Source organism: Lycium ferocissimum, chromosome 3 (genome assembly GCF_029784015.1).
Source record: "Lycium ferocissimum isolate CSIRO_LF1 chromosome 3, AGI_CSIRO_Lferr_CH_V1, whole genome shotgun sequence".
NCBI lineage: Eukaryota > Viridiplantae > Streptophyta > Magnoliopsida > Solanales > Solanaceae > Lycium > Lycium ferocissimum.
Window position 1 is genome coordinate 27,620,278 of NC_081344.1, and position 21,315 is coordinate 27,641,592.

Sequence of the window (21,315 nt, forward strand, 5' to 3'; positions counted from 1 at the left end):
CTCTTTTGACCTTTGTTTAGCGATCTTATTTTGAAATGATAAAGGCCGATCTTTTAGGTTCACATTCTTGTCTACCTTTATACTCCACCCGGTCTCCTTTTTCATATCCTTCCTTCCATAAATCGTATTCATCAGCTCTGTTATCTGGCTTTTTAGTAGATGATTTTCCCTAGCAACTTCTTCCACTTGTTCTTATAGATCTACGATGCAGACGACCATATCATAACTCTCTTGTTCGGTACTGACAAGCTTCTCAGTTAACTCTTTCTTTTCTTTAGCTATCACGACCCAATTTCATAAAGTCGCGCGGGCACCTACCTATCCCGCCTCGATAGGTGAACCCTTAACCCAACATTCACAAATGCAGTATAAATAACGGAAGAAGATAAAGTAACATAAGTCTGACATATGAATATACAATAAGTAATTTTAAGTAAATCCAAAAAACCATCCCAAGATTCGGTCCGATCATAAAGAAAGCATCTAACTAAAATCTATAAGCTCGGAAGCAAGAATAATACATCAATAGTCTCAAATATGTCTCGTGATAGAAAATAAGACATAATAAAATAAGAGCCTGGATAGCGGTTTGCACCCTTTAATCCGATGTGGACGGGCACCCGACCCTTACCTGTGGTGGCCGAGCGAACCCGCCGACTTTCGTAATTCTCATAATCAGGCCGGGCCCTCAAATCATGACACAAATACATAATGAAATTTTTTTCGGAGAACAATATGCTTTTTTATCTTCTCGAATCAAATAAAATCTATAACATATAAAACTTATAATACAATGCGTAATAATACATCGCTACATATATTTCGCTCACATAACCGATATCTTATACCCACGACACTCGTCTCGGTAAAGTATCTAACACGTAACATGAAACCATAACATCATACCGACTCGGGCAAAGACCGTGAGAAAATGGAGCTCGCCAATCCCGTCGGAACATCTGCTTAATATCTTCAGCCACTCGGTGTACCGCATGCATGAAACGTGAAATTTCGAAGAAAGGGGGTCGCGTACGGAATATGTACTGAGTATGTAGAGCATGAAATACAATAATGTTGGGATCATACTGAAGTAAAGAGTATAGAAAATCATAAGACTTGCTTTTGAAAACATAAATCATGCATGTCAATGTCATAAAATCATTGTAAAAACATATAGTGTGTCCCGGCCCTCTATGGAGGGACTCCTTTGCGTAAAATCATAATATGCATATATAAAGTATACATATAACGTGCCCCGGCCCCCCAATGAGGGGCGCGGTGCAAAATCATGTCATCATCATGTATGCATGCACGTACATATACATATATATACCGTACCCCGCCCTCAAGTGAGGGACTCGGAATAGCGTGTCCCGGCCCCGCTAGTAGGTGGACTCGTATGCCATCCGGCCGCCATCCCCATCACATCATATATATATATATATATATATATATATATATATATATATATATATAGCGTGTCCCGCTCCTCTAGTGAGGGACTCGGTGAATAATGCAAAGTGGGAATATGCACGAATGCGTGTCCTGCCCGGACTCAAAAAGACATATTGAGCTTCTGCATTTGGAGTAGTGAGAAACTATATGCACATAAATCATTTTAGAGACCTTCCAACGAAGTAATCTAAAACGAATTGTCATTTGAAAATCAAAGTACGTAGTTATATCAAATATTTTTCATGTTACTCGGAAACATGTCAAACATCATAAACATATAGAAGAACCATAGGGATCATAGTCATACGTCAAAACCAATCCGAGTCCGCCGGAAAGTTACTTTCGACCTTATTCACCTTAGGACTTTCTACGAACATATCGAAGCAATCCGAGCCCTTTCCGTGAAAGTTACGGACGTTCGTAGTTGACGGATCATTTTAGAACAAAACTCTTCGAAAACAAAACTTTTTATTCAACTTTTGAAAATTTGTCGTACAAAAGAACGTAAGAACCATAATTCGACTACATTAAGCATACGAATGTCAAGAGACAAATAAGAATCATAGACATGCTCGGATCACCAGAGTAGAGTTACCTCGAGAATCATGTCATAGCTTATTTACTCTAAGACATGCCTGTAATACCCCGTACTTTGTACGTTGGAATATTCTAAGTTGGTTGCGACAAATCATGGACAAGACTTTTAATTTTTGATTTTGTTGATTTTTTTGGTTTTAATGACAAGTTGCATATTCATCTTTTCATTGGCACGGAGTGTTAAGGGTAAAATTAGGAATAAGAAAATTTGGGGCCAAAAGGAATTATGGAAAGTTAGACATTTTATGAAAATTAGTCAAAAGTGAAATTTTTGAAAACTTATTAATTCATGAAAATGGCTATATGTGGTCATGGTGTGTGGGACATGGGCCATGTGTATGAATTATATATGGTGAAAAAAGATGACAATTAAATCATCTTTACCATTTCATCTCCTAGAAAGTTCAAGAGAAAATGGAGAAAAAAAAAAGCGAGAAAGAGAGAGAGGGTTGCCAACCATGGCTATGGAAATCGATCATCCAAAATTTATTTCTTCTAGGTTTTCTACTAATTGTGTTGTCTCTAATCAACATGGAGTAGTTGTTGGAGCGAAGATCGTTCGTTGTGGTTAGAGCAAGTCTAGCCGTATGGAGAAGTCAAGGAAAAGGTGAGGTTTAATCTTCTTATGTGTTTTATGGGGGATTGTGCATGTTGTGAAATGTAGAAGGAATGAAGTTCATTAAAATATGGTGTTGTGTGGTCACGTGTATGTGTGGTTTAATGTGGAAGAAGAACTAATTTCATTTGGTATGTTTAGGATGCTTCGTGTTGTGGATTCTATGTTGTAAAACGGGGTTTAATGATCCAAGTTGAAGTTATAAATCATGTGGGTTGATTTCAGTTAATACGATTTTAATGCATTCTAATGTAATTATGGAAATGAAGTTGTTAACATGTGTAGCTTGTTGGTGTAGTGTAAATTTGGAAGAGAGAAATGCGTCGTCGTTGTTCTTATGGAATTCGAGAGGTATCGGGTGATGTCGCCTATTGCTGGTTTGCTTGAAATATTGTGTAAATTGTTTAAAGTGTTCATGAATATTGTTTGAATGGTTTCTGTTAGTAATTGAACGTATGAATATGGATGTTGGTTTGAATGTAAGTGGTTGAACCGAATACAATGGAATGTTATGGAATTATTTAGAAAAGAATTATTGATGTTAGAATGCATTTTGAATTACTTACTGATGTTGTTGGAATGGTTGTTGGTATTGTTGTTGATGATATTGGCCGAGTTGAATTCTCGGGATGTGTAACTTATTGGTGGGAAATGCTGCCCAAATTTTTGTAAATAAAGCGCGATCTTAAAATGGGATTCCGAGGTGCCTATGACTAATGTTTGGTGTCTAATAACGTGTTGTAGATTTTGAGAAGCCGAGACGTAATTTTGGATTAGCTTGAGAAGCGGACGAGGTATGTGAAGTTTACCTTTCTTTCTTTTGGCATGTCCTAGACGCAATTAAGTTATGATATGTTACGAGCTTCGGGGTAATTCTATTCGTAAAGTACGAGCATGGTTATGATTCATAATTGCTTCTGACGTTGGCATCCTAATGTGGTCAAGCTATGGTTTATATGTCTCCGTATGTTGGTTTACAAATGTTGCAAAAAAGTTCGCTTTCAAAAGAGTTTAACTACGAACGTCCGTAACTTTCATGCATGCAACCGGATGGCTTTGATATGTTCGCAAATGATCCTATGACGTATAATGACTATGATTTCCATAGGCGGGCCCGGGATTGTCGACGTCGTCCGCGGGTCCCGCGACTTTTCTTTGTATAGTGCTAATGACTTTTTTAAAAAGAATTCAACATGACTATCTTTCCGACCCCCGAGTACATTACTTATTTATCCGTTGAATCTGAAATAAGGATTTTTATGTATGTGATTTTGATACGTAACTACGGCTTCGAAGTTCGTGGCTGATAAGTTCCCGAGTGACGTTCGGAAGAAAATCCGATTTGACTATCGTTTTGGCCTATAAAAGATGGTTCGTTCGATTAACCTATTAAGTCTTTGAAAATGTTTTTAAACTCGTATTTGGTTACGCAGATTCGCCGCGCATCTCCGTTACATTTTTCGCCGAGTCCCCGGCCGGTATACGTGATGTTGCCGCCGGATTCTGACCGGGCCAGATGTATGTGTGATATTGCCGCTGGGTTCTTGGCCGCGATATGTGTATGTGTGATATTGCCGCTGGGTTCTTGACCGCGTGTACGTGTATACGTGATTTTGACACCGATTATGATCCGCCTGCTAACGCGCCATATGCATGTTTGTTTTTCCGTATATACGTGAGATGTAAACGTTTTTCAAAAGAAAGCGAAGCATTTTTGGCATTCCGATTATCCTATTTGTCTTCTCGAACCTCCTAATGAATGATTTGTATGTCAGACAAGTACTTTGGTATTCGGTTATTATGGCTTCGTTTTTTGTACTCGCTTTGCACACTCGCATATTCCGTATCGACCCCTTTTCTTCGGGGGCCGCGTTTCATGCCACGCAGTACCTACGTATGAGTAGGTGATGTTAGTGAAGATGTTCCACTGATTGGCGAGCTCCATTTCCTCCGAGTGTCAGCCGCCGAGTCCGAGAGTGCGTTTGCATGGTATCCGAGATGTTGGTAGAGACTTTGCGTACGTTGTGTGTGTGTGATATGTCGTTTTGTAGTTTTCGGCCATGTAAGCCGATGTATGATTATGCATTATGTTACGAACCTATATGTTTACGGATTTCATATGATGCTAGTTTATTTGGTTCGACAAAGATGAAAGGCATGTTTGTTTTCGAAAAAAAAAAGAAGTAAATTTTCATTATGTACTTATGATATGATTTGAGGTCCCAGCATGTTTATGAATATTGTGAGAGTCCGCGGGTTCGCTCGGCCCTAGGTAAGGGTCGGGTGCCCATCACGCCCTATCGGAAATTAGGTGTGACAAATTGGTATCGAGCAGTCGTCCTAGGGGTTGTCTCCAAAGTCGTGTCCAAGCAGTAGTTCACTATGGCGTGTAGCGCGCCACACTTATAAACAGAGGCTACGGGGCATCTAGGGTGGTTACTCTTCTTTACATCTCGAGATCGTGCCATAGAGCCAAACACAGAGACGGGACTCTTACCCCGATTTGGATTGCAACAAGAATGACACCGATACAGTGATCACGATGTCAGTTACTAAGCACATGTAAGCAAAGGTATGAAAGATATATGCTCTGAAAGATATTGAAGTTGCGATTGAAATACAAGTTGAAGACTAAAGGGGAAAGAAACAAGAAAGTGTAAAAAGTGTGCTGCTTCGAGTCGGGCATACAAGGTATGTTTATCATTTGTGTATCAAGACGATATTGGGAGCCCGTGGGTCGCGATATGATATGATATGTATATATGTATTCCGGCCCCGTGAGGCATTGTTGGTATTTCCGGTGGTACAAAGTTTTGAGATAGTAAGAAAAACAGAGAAACTTCGCCGAAATTTTCCCAAAAATAAAGAGGAAATGAGATGTAGGTTTGGGTGGACTTGAAAGGCCGTGTCCACCGTAATGGTAAGATTTGAGTAAGCTAGTACGGCCGACATCGAGAAAGAAGTTAATTACTAAATTAAGGAGAATAATTGAAGGTCGATATCGACAGATAAAAGAAATTGAAAAGGGCTTGTGGCACTAAGAAATGATAATCTTGATGAAGTGTTATTTGGATGCTAATAGAATGAATTATGACGAGTTATAGTTAAAAGAAGTAATAGTATGATTAAGACAAGAGTGCAGAAAAAAAAAATGTGACGGATATGGACGATGGATAAGACCGCCGGGTGAAATGTCAAGATAAAATTGGCTAGAAAAGGAAATAAGAGGAAAGCGAGATAACGGTGTAGTAATAGCCCATGATACGTGTAGCCAAGGATACAAGTACTATAAGTGACTTGGGACGGCGAAAGACCTTGCCATAGAAAGGACGAGAACGAGATAGAACGAGAACATTCCGGGATCCTCGTTAAGACTTTGACTTATTCCGTATTATGTGGGATAAAGATCATACGGGGAAGTGGACGCGATCCTATTAGCATTAAAGCATCGTATTCCATCGAGTTCCAAAGTTAAGTGTGCCGGAGTGAGAGCAATTTTAGGACGGGTGACCCCCCGGGGAAGCTTTCTTCGAAAGTTCTACAAATTCGTACGTAAGAAGCAAATGGGAAATTAGAGTAACCCAAGGAAAATTAGAGTCCGCGTAGTGGGCAGAACCCTAAGAGGCCGCGTAGAACGGCGGATTAGACCAAAGGAAAAGAAGGAAGCGCACTACGCTTTTAGAACTAAAGTAGTTTCGAGTAGCGTTTGGAAATATTTTGCAAACGAAATGCTAGTAACTATGTATATATGTAGGTGTGTATGTGATATTCCGTACGTGACCAAATCACAGTATCTCGGCGACCAACGTGGGCAAGGAGACAATTTAATCGGACAAGTGATAACAAAGTTCAAGCAGGAAAGGAAAACAAGCTATGGAACGAATAAGCGAGGTTTGAGTTAAAGACAAGAGACGACACGAGATAATGTGCCTAGAATACCACAAGTTGAGTAAAGGGAATTACAAGAAGGAAAAGTTTAAATCGAGATCTTAAGACCCCATACGATTAGTTGAACATTCGAGGACGAATGTTCTAAAGGGAAAGGATGATTTATACCCCGTACTTTGTACGTTGAATATTCTAAGTTGGCTGCGACAAGTCATGGACAAGACTTTTAATTTTCGGTTTTGTTGATTTTTTTGGTTTTAATGCACAAGTTGCATATTACCTTTTCATTGGTACGGAGTGTTAAGGTAAAATTGGAATAAGAAAAATTGGGGGGCCAAAAGTGAATTATGGAAAGTTAGACATTTTATGAAAATTTGGGGTCAAAAGTGAAATTTTGAAAACTTATTAATTCATGAAAATGGCTATATGTGGCCGTGTGTGTGTGGGACATGGGCCATGTGTATGAATTATATATGGTGAAAAAGATGACAATTAAATCATCTTTACCATTTCATCTCCTAGAAAGTTCAAGAGAAATGGAGAAAAAAAAAGATGGAGAAAGAGAGGAGAGGTTCGGCCAACCATGGCTATGGAAATTGATCATCCAAAAAAAAATTTATTTCTTTCAGGGTTTTCTACTAATTGGAAGGTTCTAATCAACATGGAGTAGTTGTTGGAGCAAGAAGATCGTTCGTCAGCTGTTAGGAGCAAGTCTAGCCGTATGGAGAAGTTGAAGGGAAAAGGTGAGGTTTAATCTTCTTTATGTGTTTTATGGGTGATCAGGCATGTTGTGAAATGTAGAAGTGAATGTAGTTCATGAAAATATGGTGTTGTGTGTGTACGTATGTGTGGTTGAATGTGTTCAAGAACTAATTTCATTTGGTATGTTTAGGATGTTGTGTTGTGGATTCTATGTTGTAAAATGAAGGTTTAATGATTCAAGTTGAAGTTATAAATCATGTGGGCTGATTTGAAGTACATTACGATTTTTAATGCATTCTAATGTAATTATGGAATGGTTGTTAACATGTAGCTTTGTTGTAGTGTGTATACCTGGGGTTATATAAATGCGTCGTCGTTGTTCTTATGGAATTGAGGCATTTCCAGTGATGTTGCCTATTGGTTGGTTTGCTTGAAATATTGTGTAAATTGTTTGTATGTTCAAGAATATTGTTTGAATGGTTTCGGGTTAGTAATCGAACGTACGAATACGGATGTTGGCTCTGAATAAAGTGGTTGAACCGAATACAACGGAATGTTATGAATTATTTAGGCAAGAGTTATTGATGTTAGAATGCGTTTTGAATTACGATCGATGTTGTTGGAATAGTTGTTGGTATTGTTGTTGAGATATCGTCGAGTTGAATTTCGGGGATGTCGAACTTATTGTGGAAATACGCTCAAATTTTTATAAATAAAGCGCGATCTAAATGGATTCCGAGGGTTTATGACTAATGTTTGGTGTCTAATGACGTGTTGTAGATTTTGAGAAGCGAGACGTAATTTTGATTAGCTTGAGAAGCGGACGAGGTACGGAAGTTTACCTTTCTTTCTTTGGCATGTCCTAGACGCAAAGTAAGTTATGATATGTTATGAAGCCGGGGGTAATTCTATTCGTAAAGTACGAGCATGGTTATGATTCATACCGTTTTCGACGTCAAGTATCCTAACGTGGTCAAGCTATGGTTTATGTCTCCGTATGATTGGTTTACAAATGTTGCAAAAAAGTTCGTCAAAAGAGTTTTGTAACTACGAACGTCCGTAACTTTCATGCGTACGTAACCGATGGCTTTTGATATGTTCGCAAATGATCCTATGACGTATAATGACTACGATTTCCATAGGCGGGCCCTGATTGGGTTGACGCTTCGTCCTCCGCGGGTCCCGCGACTTTTCTTTGTATAGTGCTAATGACTTTTTTTAAAAGAATTCAACATGACTATCTTTCCGTTGGACTCGAGTATGATTACTTATTTATCCGTTGAGTCCGAAATAAGGATTTTTATGTATGTGATTTTGATACGTAACTACTAGTCAAGTTCGGGTTTCTGATAGTGTTCCGAGTGACGTTCGGAAGAAAATCAGATTTGACTACTATTTCAATATAAAAGATGGTTTGTTTCGATTAACCCATTAAGTCTTTGAAAAATGTTTTAAACCGTATTTGGTTACTTATGATTCGCTTCTTCGTGGCATTCGTTGTTACTTGCCGAGTCCCGGCCGGTATATGTGATGTTGTCACGATTCTTGACCGCGGTATATGTGTGTGTGATATTGCCGCCGGGTTCTTGGCCGCGTATGCGTAGGCTGCAGGGATATTGCCGCCGGGTTCTTGACCGCGTTACGTGTATATGTGATTTTTTGATACCGATTATGATCCGTCTGCTAATGTCGTCACATAGCGTATATGTTTGCTTTTCCGTATATACGAGACAAACGTTTTTTCAAAAGAAAGCGAAGCATTTTGGCATTTCGATTATCCTATTTGTCTTCCGAACCCTTATGAATGATTTGTATGTCGTACGTAAGTACTTTGGTATTCGGGTTATTATGGCTTCGTCGCATTTCGTTTTGCACACTCATGACATATCTCCGCATCGACCCCTTTCTTCGGGGTCGCGTTTACGCACGTGTACCCACGTATGAGTAGGTGATGTTACGGTAGAAGATGTTCCACTGATCACAGCTCCATTTCTCCCAGTGCCGCCGAGTCCGAGTGCGTTTTGCATGGTATCCGAGAGACGTTGGCAGACCTTGCGTACGTTGTCGGTGTGTGATACGCGTCGTTTTTGTGCTGCCATGTGGTGTTTACGATGATTATGCATTATGTTACGAACCTCATATGTTTACGATTTCATATGATGCTAGTTTTTTTGGTTCTAATGTTATTTTAGGCATGTTTGTTTTCGGAAAAAGAAGCAAATCTTCATTATGTACTTATGATATGATTTGGAGGGGCCCGTATGTTTATGAATATCAAAGGAGTCTCCATGCTCCGTCTCTACTCTCTAGGCGGGTTGGCGTGCCCATCACGCCCTATCGAAAATTAAAGTGTGACAATGCCAAAAGAAAGAAAGAGGTAGCTTTACATGCATTAGCCGCTTCCCTAAGCTAATCCAAACTTACGTCTCGACTTCTCACGCATCTACAATAATGTCATTAGATATCAACCATTAGCCATAACACTTAAGAACTAATTCCAAATTAACACTTCTTTGTCTACAAAAATTTTGGCAAAGATTTCCCCTATAATCGACATCCTCGAGAATTCAACTCGGCCAAATCAACAACAACCAAACCCACAATCATACTAACAATATCCATGTTGATTCAAAACGCATTCTAACATTAATAATTCCTTTTCTACACAATTCGACAACATTTCATTTATATTCAAATAAACTACATACGATCATTTCAATACCAATGCTCACATATTCAATTACCAATCCGCAACCATTCAAACAAGATTTAAGAACGTTCCAAACAATCCATACAATATTCAAAACAACCCAAACAATAGGCCATTCCACCCTAAAATCCTTCAACTACATTAGGAACATCAATAACACATTTTCTTCTTCCAAACTCATAAACTATATCAACAATTCCATACGTTAGCAGTATTATTTTCATCAATACAAGAAATCATATTACAACCACATTAGCTTCCAAAACAGCCCACACAATTTACATCTTCATTTAAATCATTAAACCTTCATTTTATATCATAGAATCCATCACAACAACAACCAAAATACTAGGTAAATTTGATTCATTCTTCCTACACCAAAGCAGCCCCTCATTCGGCCACCACATCCACACACACAACTTCATGAATTTTGCCCATTTCAACATTACAACACACACAACCATCTATAAAACATAAAGGAAGGATAGAACCTTACCTCATTCCACTTGCTTTCTCAACTCTCGGCTAGAGATGTTCTTGGCAAGACGAATGGTCTACTTCTTCCAACAATTACTCCACGTGATAGAGGACCTTCCATTTGGTAGGAAGACAAGGAGAAAATAATTTTTCATGATCAAACTTTCCATGACCATGTTCGGCCATGCCTTGGCCGAACCCTCTCCTCTCTCTTTTTCTCCATCTCTCTTGAATTTTCTAAGATTGGAAATGATAAGTTGTCTTGCTTTATCATGACTTACACATATATATATATATATATACTTATATAGCACATGGCCGGTCATGTGCCCCTATTTTTTTCCAATTTTTCTCCAATTTTCTAGAATTCTCTTAAGTCACCAAAGATGAATAAGTCTTGCATGGTAATCTTTGTATATATATACATATACAACTCCCACAAATATGTAGTGTACACATGTGCCATTTCATGGCATAAAAATATTAGCCAACCATGGGTGGGGCCCATGCCACCTCACGGCCACGTGGCCATTGGCCACCTTATGAAATATTTATTTATTTATTTATTTTCCAACTTTTAGCTTCCAATTCTTACTTATTCCAAATTTACCCTTAATTATCCATACCAAATAAAAGATGAATATGCAACTTATGCATTCTAAAAAAATTATAACCTCGCCCCTAACTTTCCGCCATTAACTCGGAATCTCCAAATGTACAAAATGCGAGGTATAACATCCTTCCCCCCTTTAGAACATTCGTCCTCGAATGTTCAACTAGTCTTGCGAGGTCTCATAAGCATCTCGGGGGAGTTCCTTTTATAGCCATCATATACCGTTCATTCATCAATCTGCATAACCAACTTCGGAATTTAGATCACTTATTCCTCATCTCTTCCTTAACTTCCTAGGTCACCTCCTCCCTGTTATTGTTCCGCCACACGAACTCGGACCCTTATAATCATAACACAAGCACCTATGACTTTGCATCTCATTAACAATATCTCCAACGGATCCTAGTGTATAGGAATTTCGGGGTGTAATACCCTTTTCTCCTTGAGAATAGTTATTTCCCCTTTTAGGGTTCGATTTCGATTTTAATCCTTCCTTAAGACATACACTTTGCTAACAGCTTGTCTATAGCTTATCAGTTCGGGTTTCCGTTCTTTCGCATCTTTGTTACTATCCCTCAAATCTTGCCACACAACTTCAAAGCATAGGGCCATCAAAATTCTTATTCCCTTATGATTATCTTACAACTCAAATATTTGTATTTCCGATTCCCCTATATCAGCGATCCTTTCGCCGGTCCTTATTCCTTGTTAACTTATCGATGCGAACTTTTTATCATTATAGTTGGGTACAGCTTCACGTTGATGCTTCATGTGATTCCATAGCGTGTGCTCTCATGTTTAGATTACTAGTGGTCCATAAACTTTCTTCTAATATCCGGTGGACTCTTTTATTCCCGTTCCTGAGAGCAAAGATCCTCTCTTTCCTTCAAAGTTTTCCAAGCTACTAATCGTTGTTCTTTTTACTACAACTGCTGCTGTCATTCCAAGTGTCCTCTTGGGTTCATTATCTTTGCTAGCACCCTTTTGGTACCTTTAGCTCGAAGGTCTTTCTCGGCCTGCTCTCCCGTTACACTTGCATTGCAATCTCTTAAAATATGCTTACGAGATAACTCCTTATCGTGGTTGGTCCGGTGTCCGATCCATCTAACTTTCATCCACTGGCCGAGTTGATTGTGGTCGTTTGCCCGGTTCGAATAGAGCGAAATCAGTCGTGGCCGTTAGCCCGGTTTCTTCGTGACCATTCTGATCGTGGCCGTTGGTCCGGATAATCGGTTATTCGCCCGCCACGTGTGGGAATCCGCCACCTGCTTCTGACAGTCGTACAGGTGTCAGATCGTATGACCTAACCTTATCCATATTAGGTTTTCTTTATCCTAAAAGGGGCCCATGATGTGTAGAAGGCCCATAAAGGAAAACTATAAATAGGAGTCATTCTCTCATTTTTAGGGTTGGCTTTTTTGATCCAAAAAGCTTTGTACTTCAAATATATTATAAAATTTCTCTTGCCTAGTGTTCTTCGATTTTAGTCGGTTTAACGGAATAATTCATTAAATCTCTTTATTCAAATATTGCATCTAACATATATAGATATATAAAAATATTTGTCTCAAATACATAGATATAAACGTCTTAGCTCGACCTTTAACATATCGGTCACTATTTGCTCAAGCCCTTAATAAACCGAATAGATTCGACTTTCTTTTATTCCTCAAAAATAGATTAAAGTACCACATATCCTTTGCCTCATTTACAAATTTAACTTATTACCCATTTCGAGGTAAAAACAGTTTGGCGCCCACCGTGGGGCCTTGGATAATAGTGGTCTTTTGATCTCGGTTGCAACTCGTCTAAGGGTTTCAGTTCCATTGTTCGTCTCTTCAAAAACGGACAAAATGGCAAACAGTGGAGAATCCGGCCACGTTAACAATGAGATTGTGGCCGAAAACGATAACATCGGACCACAGGAGCTACCAGTGAATCCCATTGGACCGGATTCTGTCAATTCGAGGGAGGGCCTCAACCGTCAAAATACCGTGAACCAGGAGAACGCCGCTCAGCCGGCCCCTGATCCCTTAAATACTTTCAATTCTGTCACTGTGACCCGGGCTCATGGCCGGAAAGTGCCGGATGTCCCGGACGATATTAACTTGCGCCTTATTTTTGAAATGTTGCAGGAACAAAGAGCAGCTATTGCTGAGCAGGGAGTTGCGATAGCCCAACTACAGAACAAGAAGGATGAAACGACTCCGGAAAGGAGCAAGGGTGCTACCGAACCCCGGAGAGAAGAAGCCCGAATGGTTGAAAGCAACGGGTCCGGAGCAGGCTCGTCTACCGAGGTGCGAGAATGCTCGAGACGTTGGCCAAAACGGGTAGATTCAACCGAGAAAAGGGTCGAGACCTACACTTCTCGGGTGGACCGGATTTCGGGGCTCCGCCGTTTTGAAGGGACCAGACTCGAAAAGATATATTCAGAGGCCTTTTCCCCCGAGTGCGGCTCCAAAGCTAATCCCAAAGAGGTTCAAGATGCCGGACATCCAGAAATATGATGGCACAACGGACCCTCAGGAGCACGTGACCTCATACACCTACGCTATAAAAGGTAACGATCTCGAAGAAGATGAAATCGAGTCCGTGTTGCTGAAAAAATTCGGGGAAACGTTGTCAAAGGGAGCGTTAACATGGTATGACCATCTGCCCGAGCATTCGATCACTTCATTTGAAATGCTCGCGGATGCGTTCATAAAGGCTCATGCCGGGGCCAGAAAGGTCCAGCCCGAAAGGCGGATATTTTTCGGATAGCCCAAAGGGACGATGAGTTACTGCGGGAGTTCGTCAATCGTTTCCAAAGGGAACGGATGGAACTCCCTCCGGTTCCGGAGGAATGGGCTGCACAAGCGTTCACCAAAGGGCTTAATCCCCGAAGTTCGACGGCTTCGTTCAAACTCAAGGAAAATTTGCTAGAATACGAGGCTGTGACCTGGGCAGACGTACACAACCGGTACGAGTCCAAAATTCGGGTCGAGGACGATCAGCTCGAACTTCCTCCGGGTCCGGTAAATCTAGGTAAAGGACTTGAGAGGTCTAGAAGAAATTTTGACCCGGAGATGCGATCATCAAGGGAAAGATATCGGCCGTATCCTCAGTCGGAGAAAACAAACTTTAGACCGGAAAAATCGAGGTCCGGTCTGTCAATCAATACTCCGGCGAGAGGAGATAGAAGAACCGAACGTCCGTCAAATAGCGGGGTTGTCGTTTAGAAGTGAAGTCGGAAGTTCGGCAACCAACGAGGATCCGCCGAGAATATCGAATACAACTTTAATGTCAACACCTCGGACCTTGTGTCGGCCATAGGTCGCGTTCCGGAGGCAAGGTGGCCGAGGCCATTGAGGTCGGATCCCGATCAACGGGACCGAACATGATTTGTGAATACCATGGTACTCATGGTCATAGAACGAAGCTGTCGCCGATTACGAGAAGAGGTGGCTCGATTGCGAAAAAACGGGCACCTTCGTGAATTCACGAGTGAGCGAGCCAAAACCCACTACAAGGAAAGGGAGTCGAATAAGCGGGGTGAACCGGTAGAGCCTCAGCATATAATCAACATGATAATCGGGGGTACAGATGTCCCTAGAGGACCGGTAATGAAGCGAGCCAGATTTACCACTGTTCGTGAAAAGCGCAGCCGGGATCATGCATCCGAAGGCTCCATCACTTTCAGCAACAAAGATGCGGAAGGCATCATTCAACCACACAATGATGCACTGGTAATTTCTATTCTTGTTTTTAAATCTCAGATTAAACGTATTCTAATCGACTCAGGTAGCTCGGCCAACATCATCCGGTGGAGAGTGGTTGAACAGTTAAGGCTACTCGACCAGATCGTACCGGTGCCCGGGTGCTTAGTGGATTCAACATGGCGAGTGAAACTACGAAGGGTGAGATCTCCTTACCAGTCAACATCGACGGCACCATCCAGCAGACTGTGTTCTATGTAATCGAGGGGGATATGAAATACAACGCATTGCTGGGTAGGCCGTGGATACATAGCATGAGAGCTGTGCCGTCTACCTTACATCAGCTGCTGAAGTTCCCGACTCCGGAGGGGATAAAAACTATCCGGGGAGAACAACCTGCAGCAAGAGAGATGTTCGCGGTCGAAGAATCATCACCCCTACTCAAAAAGACGGGTCAAAAGGAAGGATCATCCGGGGAGAAGGATTCCAAATAGCAATTACCGTTAACGGGTCCAGCAACGGAGCAAAAAGGATTGGACCCGGGGCACGAAGAAGACGACTTCAACATACCTAGATCATTCGTCTTGCCGGATGAGTCGAGACGCGACAAAATCTACAATAGAGGAGTGGAGCAAGTCATCTTGTTCGAATATCTACCGGACGAAAAGGTATACACAGGCACGGGGTTAACCTCGGAGCTCAGGAACAAGTTAATTAAATTTCTTCAAGCTAATGCCGATTGTTTTGCATGGTCGCATATAGATATGACAGGTGTGTCGCCGGAAGTGACAACTCATAAGCTTAGTCTCGATGGGAGATTTCCCCCGGTGAGGAGAAATGCGGAGGCCCATGGCGAGAGGCAAAGCATGCCTTCGTAAAGGATGAGGTAACAAAGCTTTTAAAAATAGGCTCCATTCGGGAAGTAAAATACCCGGATTGGCTGGCCAACGTGGTGGTGGTGCCGAAGAAAGGTAATAAATTTCGAATGTGCGTTGATTATAAGGATCTAAACAAAGCATGCCCGAAGGATTCGTTTCCGTTGCCCCACATCGATAGAATGATCGATGCGATGGCCGGGCATGAGATGTTAAGTTTTCTCGATGCTTACTCCGGGTACAACCAAATTCGGATGCACCGGAAGATCAAGAGAAAACATCTTTCATTACCCGACACGGGACTTATTGCTACAATGTAATGCCATTCGGATTAAAAAATGCCGGGGCAACCTATCAACGCCTAGTTAACGGAATGTTCGAAGAACAAATAGGAAAAACGATGGAAGTTTATATTGACGATATGGTTGTTAAGTCCCTGGAAACAGAGGACCATTTAAAACATTTGCAGGAAACCTTTGACGTACTCCGAAGATATAATATGAAGCTCAATCCGGAGAAGTGCGCTTTCGGTGTCCGGTCTGGTAAATTCCTCGGTTACATGGTGTCAAATCGGGGGATCGAGATTAACCCGGATAAGATCAAAGCAATCGAGGACATCGAGGTGGTAAATAACGTCAAAGGAGTGCAGAGGCTTACCGGGAGGATAGCGGCGGCGCGACCGGTTTATATCAAGATCTTCAGACAAGAGCCACCGTTTCTTCTCCTTACTCAGGAAGAAGAACGACTTCACATGGACACCGGAGTGCCAGAAAGCCTTACAAGAACTAAAAGAGTACCTATCCAGCCCTCCTTTGTTGCATACGCCGAAAGCGGACGAGCAGCTTTTTCTCTACCTTGCCGTATCCGAGGTAGCGGTAAGTGGAGTTCTGGTCCGAGAAGAATCAGGTACACAATTTCCCATTTATTATGTGAGTAGGACCTTGGGGGATGCGGAGACCCGTTATCCCCACCTTGAAAAATTGGCATTGGCACTGGTAAGCGCTTCAAGAAAGCTTAAACCTTACTTTCAATGCCACCCGATATGCGTAGTGACCACTTATCCTTTAAAGAACATCTTGCATAAACCGGAATTATCGGGCAGGCTAACTAAATGGGCTGTAGAGATAAGTGGGTACGATATTGAATATAGGCCCCGGACGGCCATCAAGTCACAAATCTTAGCCGATTTTGTGGCAGACTTCACCCCGGCCATGATCCCTGAGGTGGAGAAGGAACTCCTGCTAACCCCGGGAAAAGCCACGGGTATTTGGTCATTACACACGGACGGAGCCTCGAACCTTAGAGGTTCCGGGCTTGGAATCGTCCTTAAAACCCCCGCCGGAGATGCAATCCGGCAATCTATTAGAACTGTTAAATTAACTAATAATGAAGCCGAGTATGAGGCTATGATTGCGGGGCGGAATTAGATCGGAGCATGGGGGCCGAAGTAATCGAAGCAAAATGCGATTCTCTCCTGGTTGTCAACCAGGTGAATGGCGTCTTCGAAGTCAAGGATGAACGAATGCAAAGATATCTTGAAAGGTTCCAGGTCATACTTCACCGGTTCAAAGAATGGACCATGCGACATGTACCAAGGGAGCAAAATTACGAGGCCGATGCGTTGGCCAGTTTGGGATCTTCAGTCGAAGGGGAAGAAATTAACCCCGGGACCGTGGTGCACTTGATGAACTCGGCGATAGATAACGGGCATGCTGAGATAAACGCAATGGGATTAACTTGGGATTGGCGCAATAAATACATCGACTATTTGCAAGACGGAAAGCTCCCCAATGACCCGAAGGAATCGCGATCGTTAAGGACAAAAGCAGCACGGTTTTGCCTGGTGGACGGTCAGTTATACAGGCGGTCTTTCTTCGGCCCTTTGGCCAAATGTTTGGGTCCCGGTGAAACCGAGTACGTGATGAGAGAAGTACATGAGGGGACATGCGGGAATCACTCCGGCGCGGAAGCCTTAGTCCGGAAAATCATTAGAGCCGGTTATTATTGGAACCGGATGGAGGAAGATGCGAAGAATTTTGTCCGAAAGTGCGACGGGTGCCAAAGACATGCTCCGATGATTCATCAGCCCGGGGAGCTGCTGCACTCGGTTGTATCACCCTGGCCCTTCATGAAATGGGGAATGGATATCGTTGGTCCGCTGCCATGGGCACCAGGTAAGGCCCGCTTTATTTTGTTTATGACTGACTACTTCTCAAAATGGGTTGAAGCGCAGGCCTTCGAGAAAATACGAGAGAAGGAAGTTATAGACTTCATTTGGGACCACATTATTTGCCGATTCGGTATTCTGGCCGAGATCACTTGTGACAACGGTCCACAGTTCGTTGGTGGCAAAGTCAATGATTTCCTCGAAGGACTGAAGATCAAGAAAATTGTGTCAACTCCGTATCACCCGTGTGCAAACGGACAAGCGGAATCAACTAACAAAACAATAATTCAGAATCTGAGGAAGAGACTTGAAACGTCTAAGCATCACTGGAGGGAAATATTACCGGAGGTGCTATGGGCTTACAGAACCACATCAAAATCGAGTACGGGGGAAACACCCTTCTCGTTGGTCTACGGGACCGAAGCCCTCATTCCTGTAGAGGTCGGAGAACCCAGTCTCCGTTCAATTACGCCACCGAGGGATCAAACGAGGAGGCCATGGCCGTAAAACTCGATCTCACGGACGAGCTACGCGAGAACGCGTTAATCGTATTGCGGCCCCAGAAACAAAGGATGGAAAGGTACTATAACCGGAGAGCTAACTTCCGACATTTCCAAATTGGGGACTTGGTGCTCCGAAAAGTTACCTTGAACACCAAAAACCCCAATGAGGGAAAACTTGGTCCGAACTGGGAAGGTCCGTACAAGGTGACCGAGATAACGGGCAAAGGGTCCTATCAGCTGGAATCCATGGACGGGCGACGGTTACGCAACAACTGGAATGTGGCTCATTTGAAGAGATACTACTGTTGAGGTATGGACCTTTTTATTTTTTATTCACTTACCTTTTCTTTTTGCAGGGAGCCGAGTGCCCGACGTAGTTAGCTTGTTAGGTCTGAAAACACGTGTTGCACTCTTTTCCTTAGCTCGGTTTTGTCCCAAATGGGTTTTCCGACAAGGTTTTTAATGAGGCGACAAGTACAACGTGTTACTAAAGTAAGAATATAAATACCGGATATTCGGGGGTAACAACCAACGACCGAGGGATGAATAGTGCTTACCCGACTTACAGCTCGAATAAGCACTAGGGGGCTATGACAATACATTCCGATGTAAGGACCAAACGATCAAAAGTGAATCGTGTCCCTCTAATATTCACTATGGCAGGAACCGATGCCGGACCTTCTGTATCAGGTTTCGATGTAAGGACCAAACGATCAGAGCGAATCGTGTCCACTTAGAATTTGCCACGGCAAAAAACAGAAGGAAACGGATAAAGTCCTCATATGATGTACATGTACTTGCAGTTTATTGAAAAATCAAATTATTACATTTCGGAGTTATCTTCTTTGTAAATCGCTTTGCTCCGAAAATCGGGCATCAGTTTATCCGTATACTCGATCCCGAACATTACGGCCGAAATACGGCAAAGGCCACAAGGTTACAGCAAACCGAGCCTAAATCTTAATACCCCCGAATGGGGACTGCTACACCAGAATTTGTTTAAGCAGAGATTCAGGTGCTCGAACCTAATCAAAAATAAAGGAATAGCCGCAAAATATCGGCCCTAAAAATGCCTAACGTGATTCGGAGACGTCTGAATTCACAAAGCACAAATAAGTCCCGCGGGCAAACCACCCTATATACTTCCCGGGTAAAACACACCGGATGAAATTAAAAACCAATGAATAACAATTAGTCCGAAAGTGACTCCAATGGCCGCTTATCCTTGGAAAGGACGACAGTTTAACTAAAACCACAACAAACATTCAAACAAAGAGTAGTCAACAGAAAGATACGCTTTTCATATATGCAAGTCTTTTACACTTGAAATTTGAGAAAGTTCAAAACACTAAAGACAAAACAAAAGGGTAAATACGAGCCACAGCTGTCCGGTTTGACTAGAGCACAGAATGCTCGGACTCGTCCGTTCGAATCTTCGGAATCGGAGTCGAGTGCTCTCTTTGCCTTCCTCCTCGGTCCTTCTAGCCTCGAATAAGAGCGGGAAGATCGGTAAAGCCACGCTCGGCTTCCTCGAGGGTCATCTCTCAAGATCTCCACCGCTCGTGTTCCACTACGACCGTGGAGTAGGCTTCGACGGCTCCCACACTTTTCAAGGCTTCGCGCAAATCGGCTTCGGCCGGGCCGATCTAACCAGGAGCTCATTCCTCTCTACATCGAGGACGCTTCGATATTGATTGGCGAGTCAAGCTCGGCTTTAGCGTATCATTTTCCTCGGTCATCTCCCCGAGCACAGGTTCTTAGCTCATCGCATACTCGAGCCCTATCCTCAGCTTTTTGCTCGAAAACCCTCATTCTATCTACGCATTTAGCATTCTCGGATTCGAGCCTTCGGTGTCTCTCGGCCAAGTTGATGGCATCGGACTTAACCGAGTCAAGTTCCCCTCGGAGTTGGGAGATGGTGGTTTCGAGCTCGCCCAGCTTGGAAGAAACCCGAGCGTTGGCTTGACTAAGACCGATTTTCTCTTCCTCCAGAAGCCGGTTTCTCTACATGACCCCGGCTAACTCATCCTTCAGCCGAAGGTTCTCAGCCTTTGTAGCATCAAGCTCGGGCTGAAGGTTAGCAAGGGACACTGTTCGGCTCAGCTCGTCTTCCTTTATTTGCAAAAGGTGTTGGAATTTCGTCGTTTCTCGACCTTGGGCATCCAGCTGTCCTCTAAGGTCATCAATCTCTTGTTGGGCCCGGATGAAGCCCTCGTTTACAAGCACCACACTCTGCTAAAGAAGCAAAGACATTAAAAACTAGAAACTTACATCAAGTTATAAAAGACATGGGCTAAAAGGCCTACCCGGTTGCTCGCATGCATTCCTTCGTTGATCGAGGGCTGCGCAATGGATTCGGCCATTTTCTTTTTGTCCGAGTCCGAGACAAAGGGGCCTTAAGTAGCTTGCCACCCCCACCGGACGAGATAAGAAACGCAATCTTCGGGACGGTGATTACTGGCGATCGGTTCTCTAGGTTCCACGCTAGGAGCGGAAAGATGTTCGCCGGTTTCCCTCGCACCGGAATCGGTAGATCGATTAGCCGCCCTCGTGACCCGAGGGATGGGAAGATGGCCAAAACCGGCAGCCTCCCCGGTCGCAGGAGGAGTGTCCAAAAACATTTCATCTAGATTATCCGGCCTCGGAGCAGTGGGTGTAGTCGGAACGCACGGCGCCCTCGGCGAAGTAGAGGCTTCAACCCGGTGACGGGGTCCTCGGTAGGCAATGAGCCGGTATCTTCTAGTGCCTCAGTGCCGGTGCAGACTCGACTCTTGTCCCCGTTCCAGCAGTCGGCTCGGGTCCGGATCTCGTGGTCTTTGAAGGGGAATCTCCTCGGAGGACTCTTCACCTGTCATATCAACAAACTCAATAGACCTAAGAGGTGTTGGGTAAAGTATTTCTTCCCCACCTGGTAGCTGAGCCGAAGTGGAGGGTCTTTCCTCGGGTGAAGGGGGTGGAACAGCAGTTTCCTCCTCCGGGACCGACTCAAAGGTGGGTCACGTCGGACTCATCTTCGT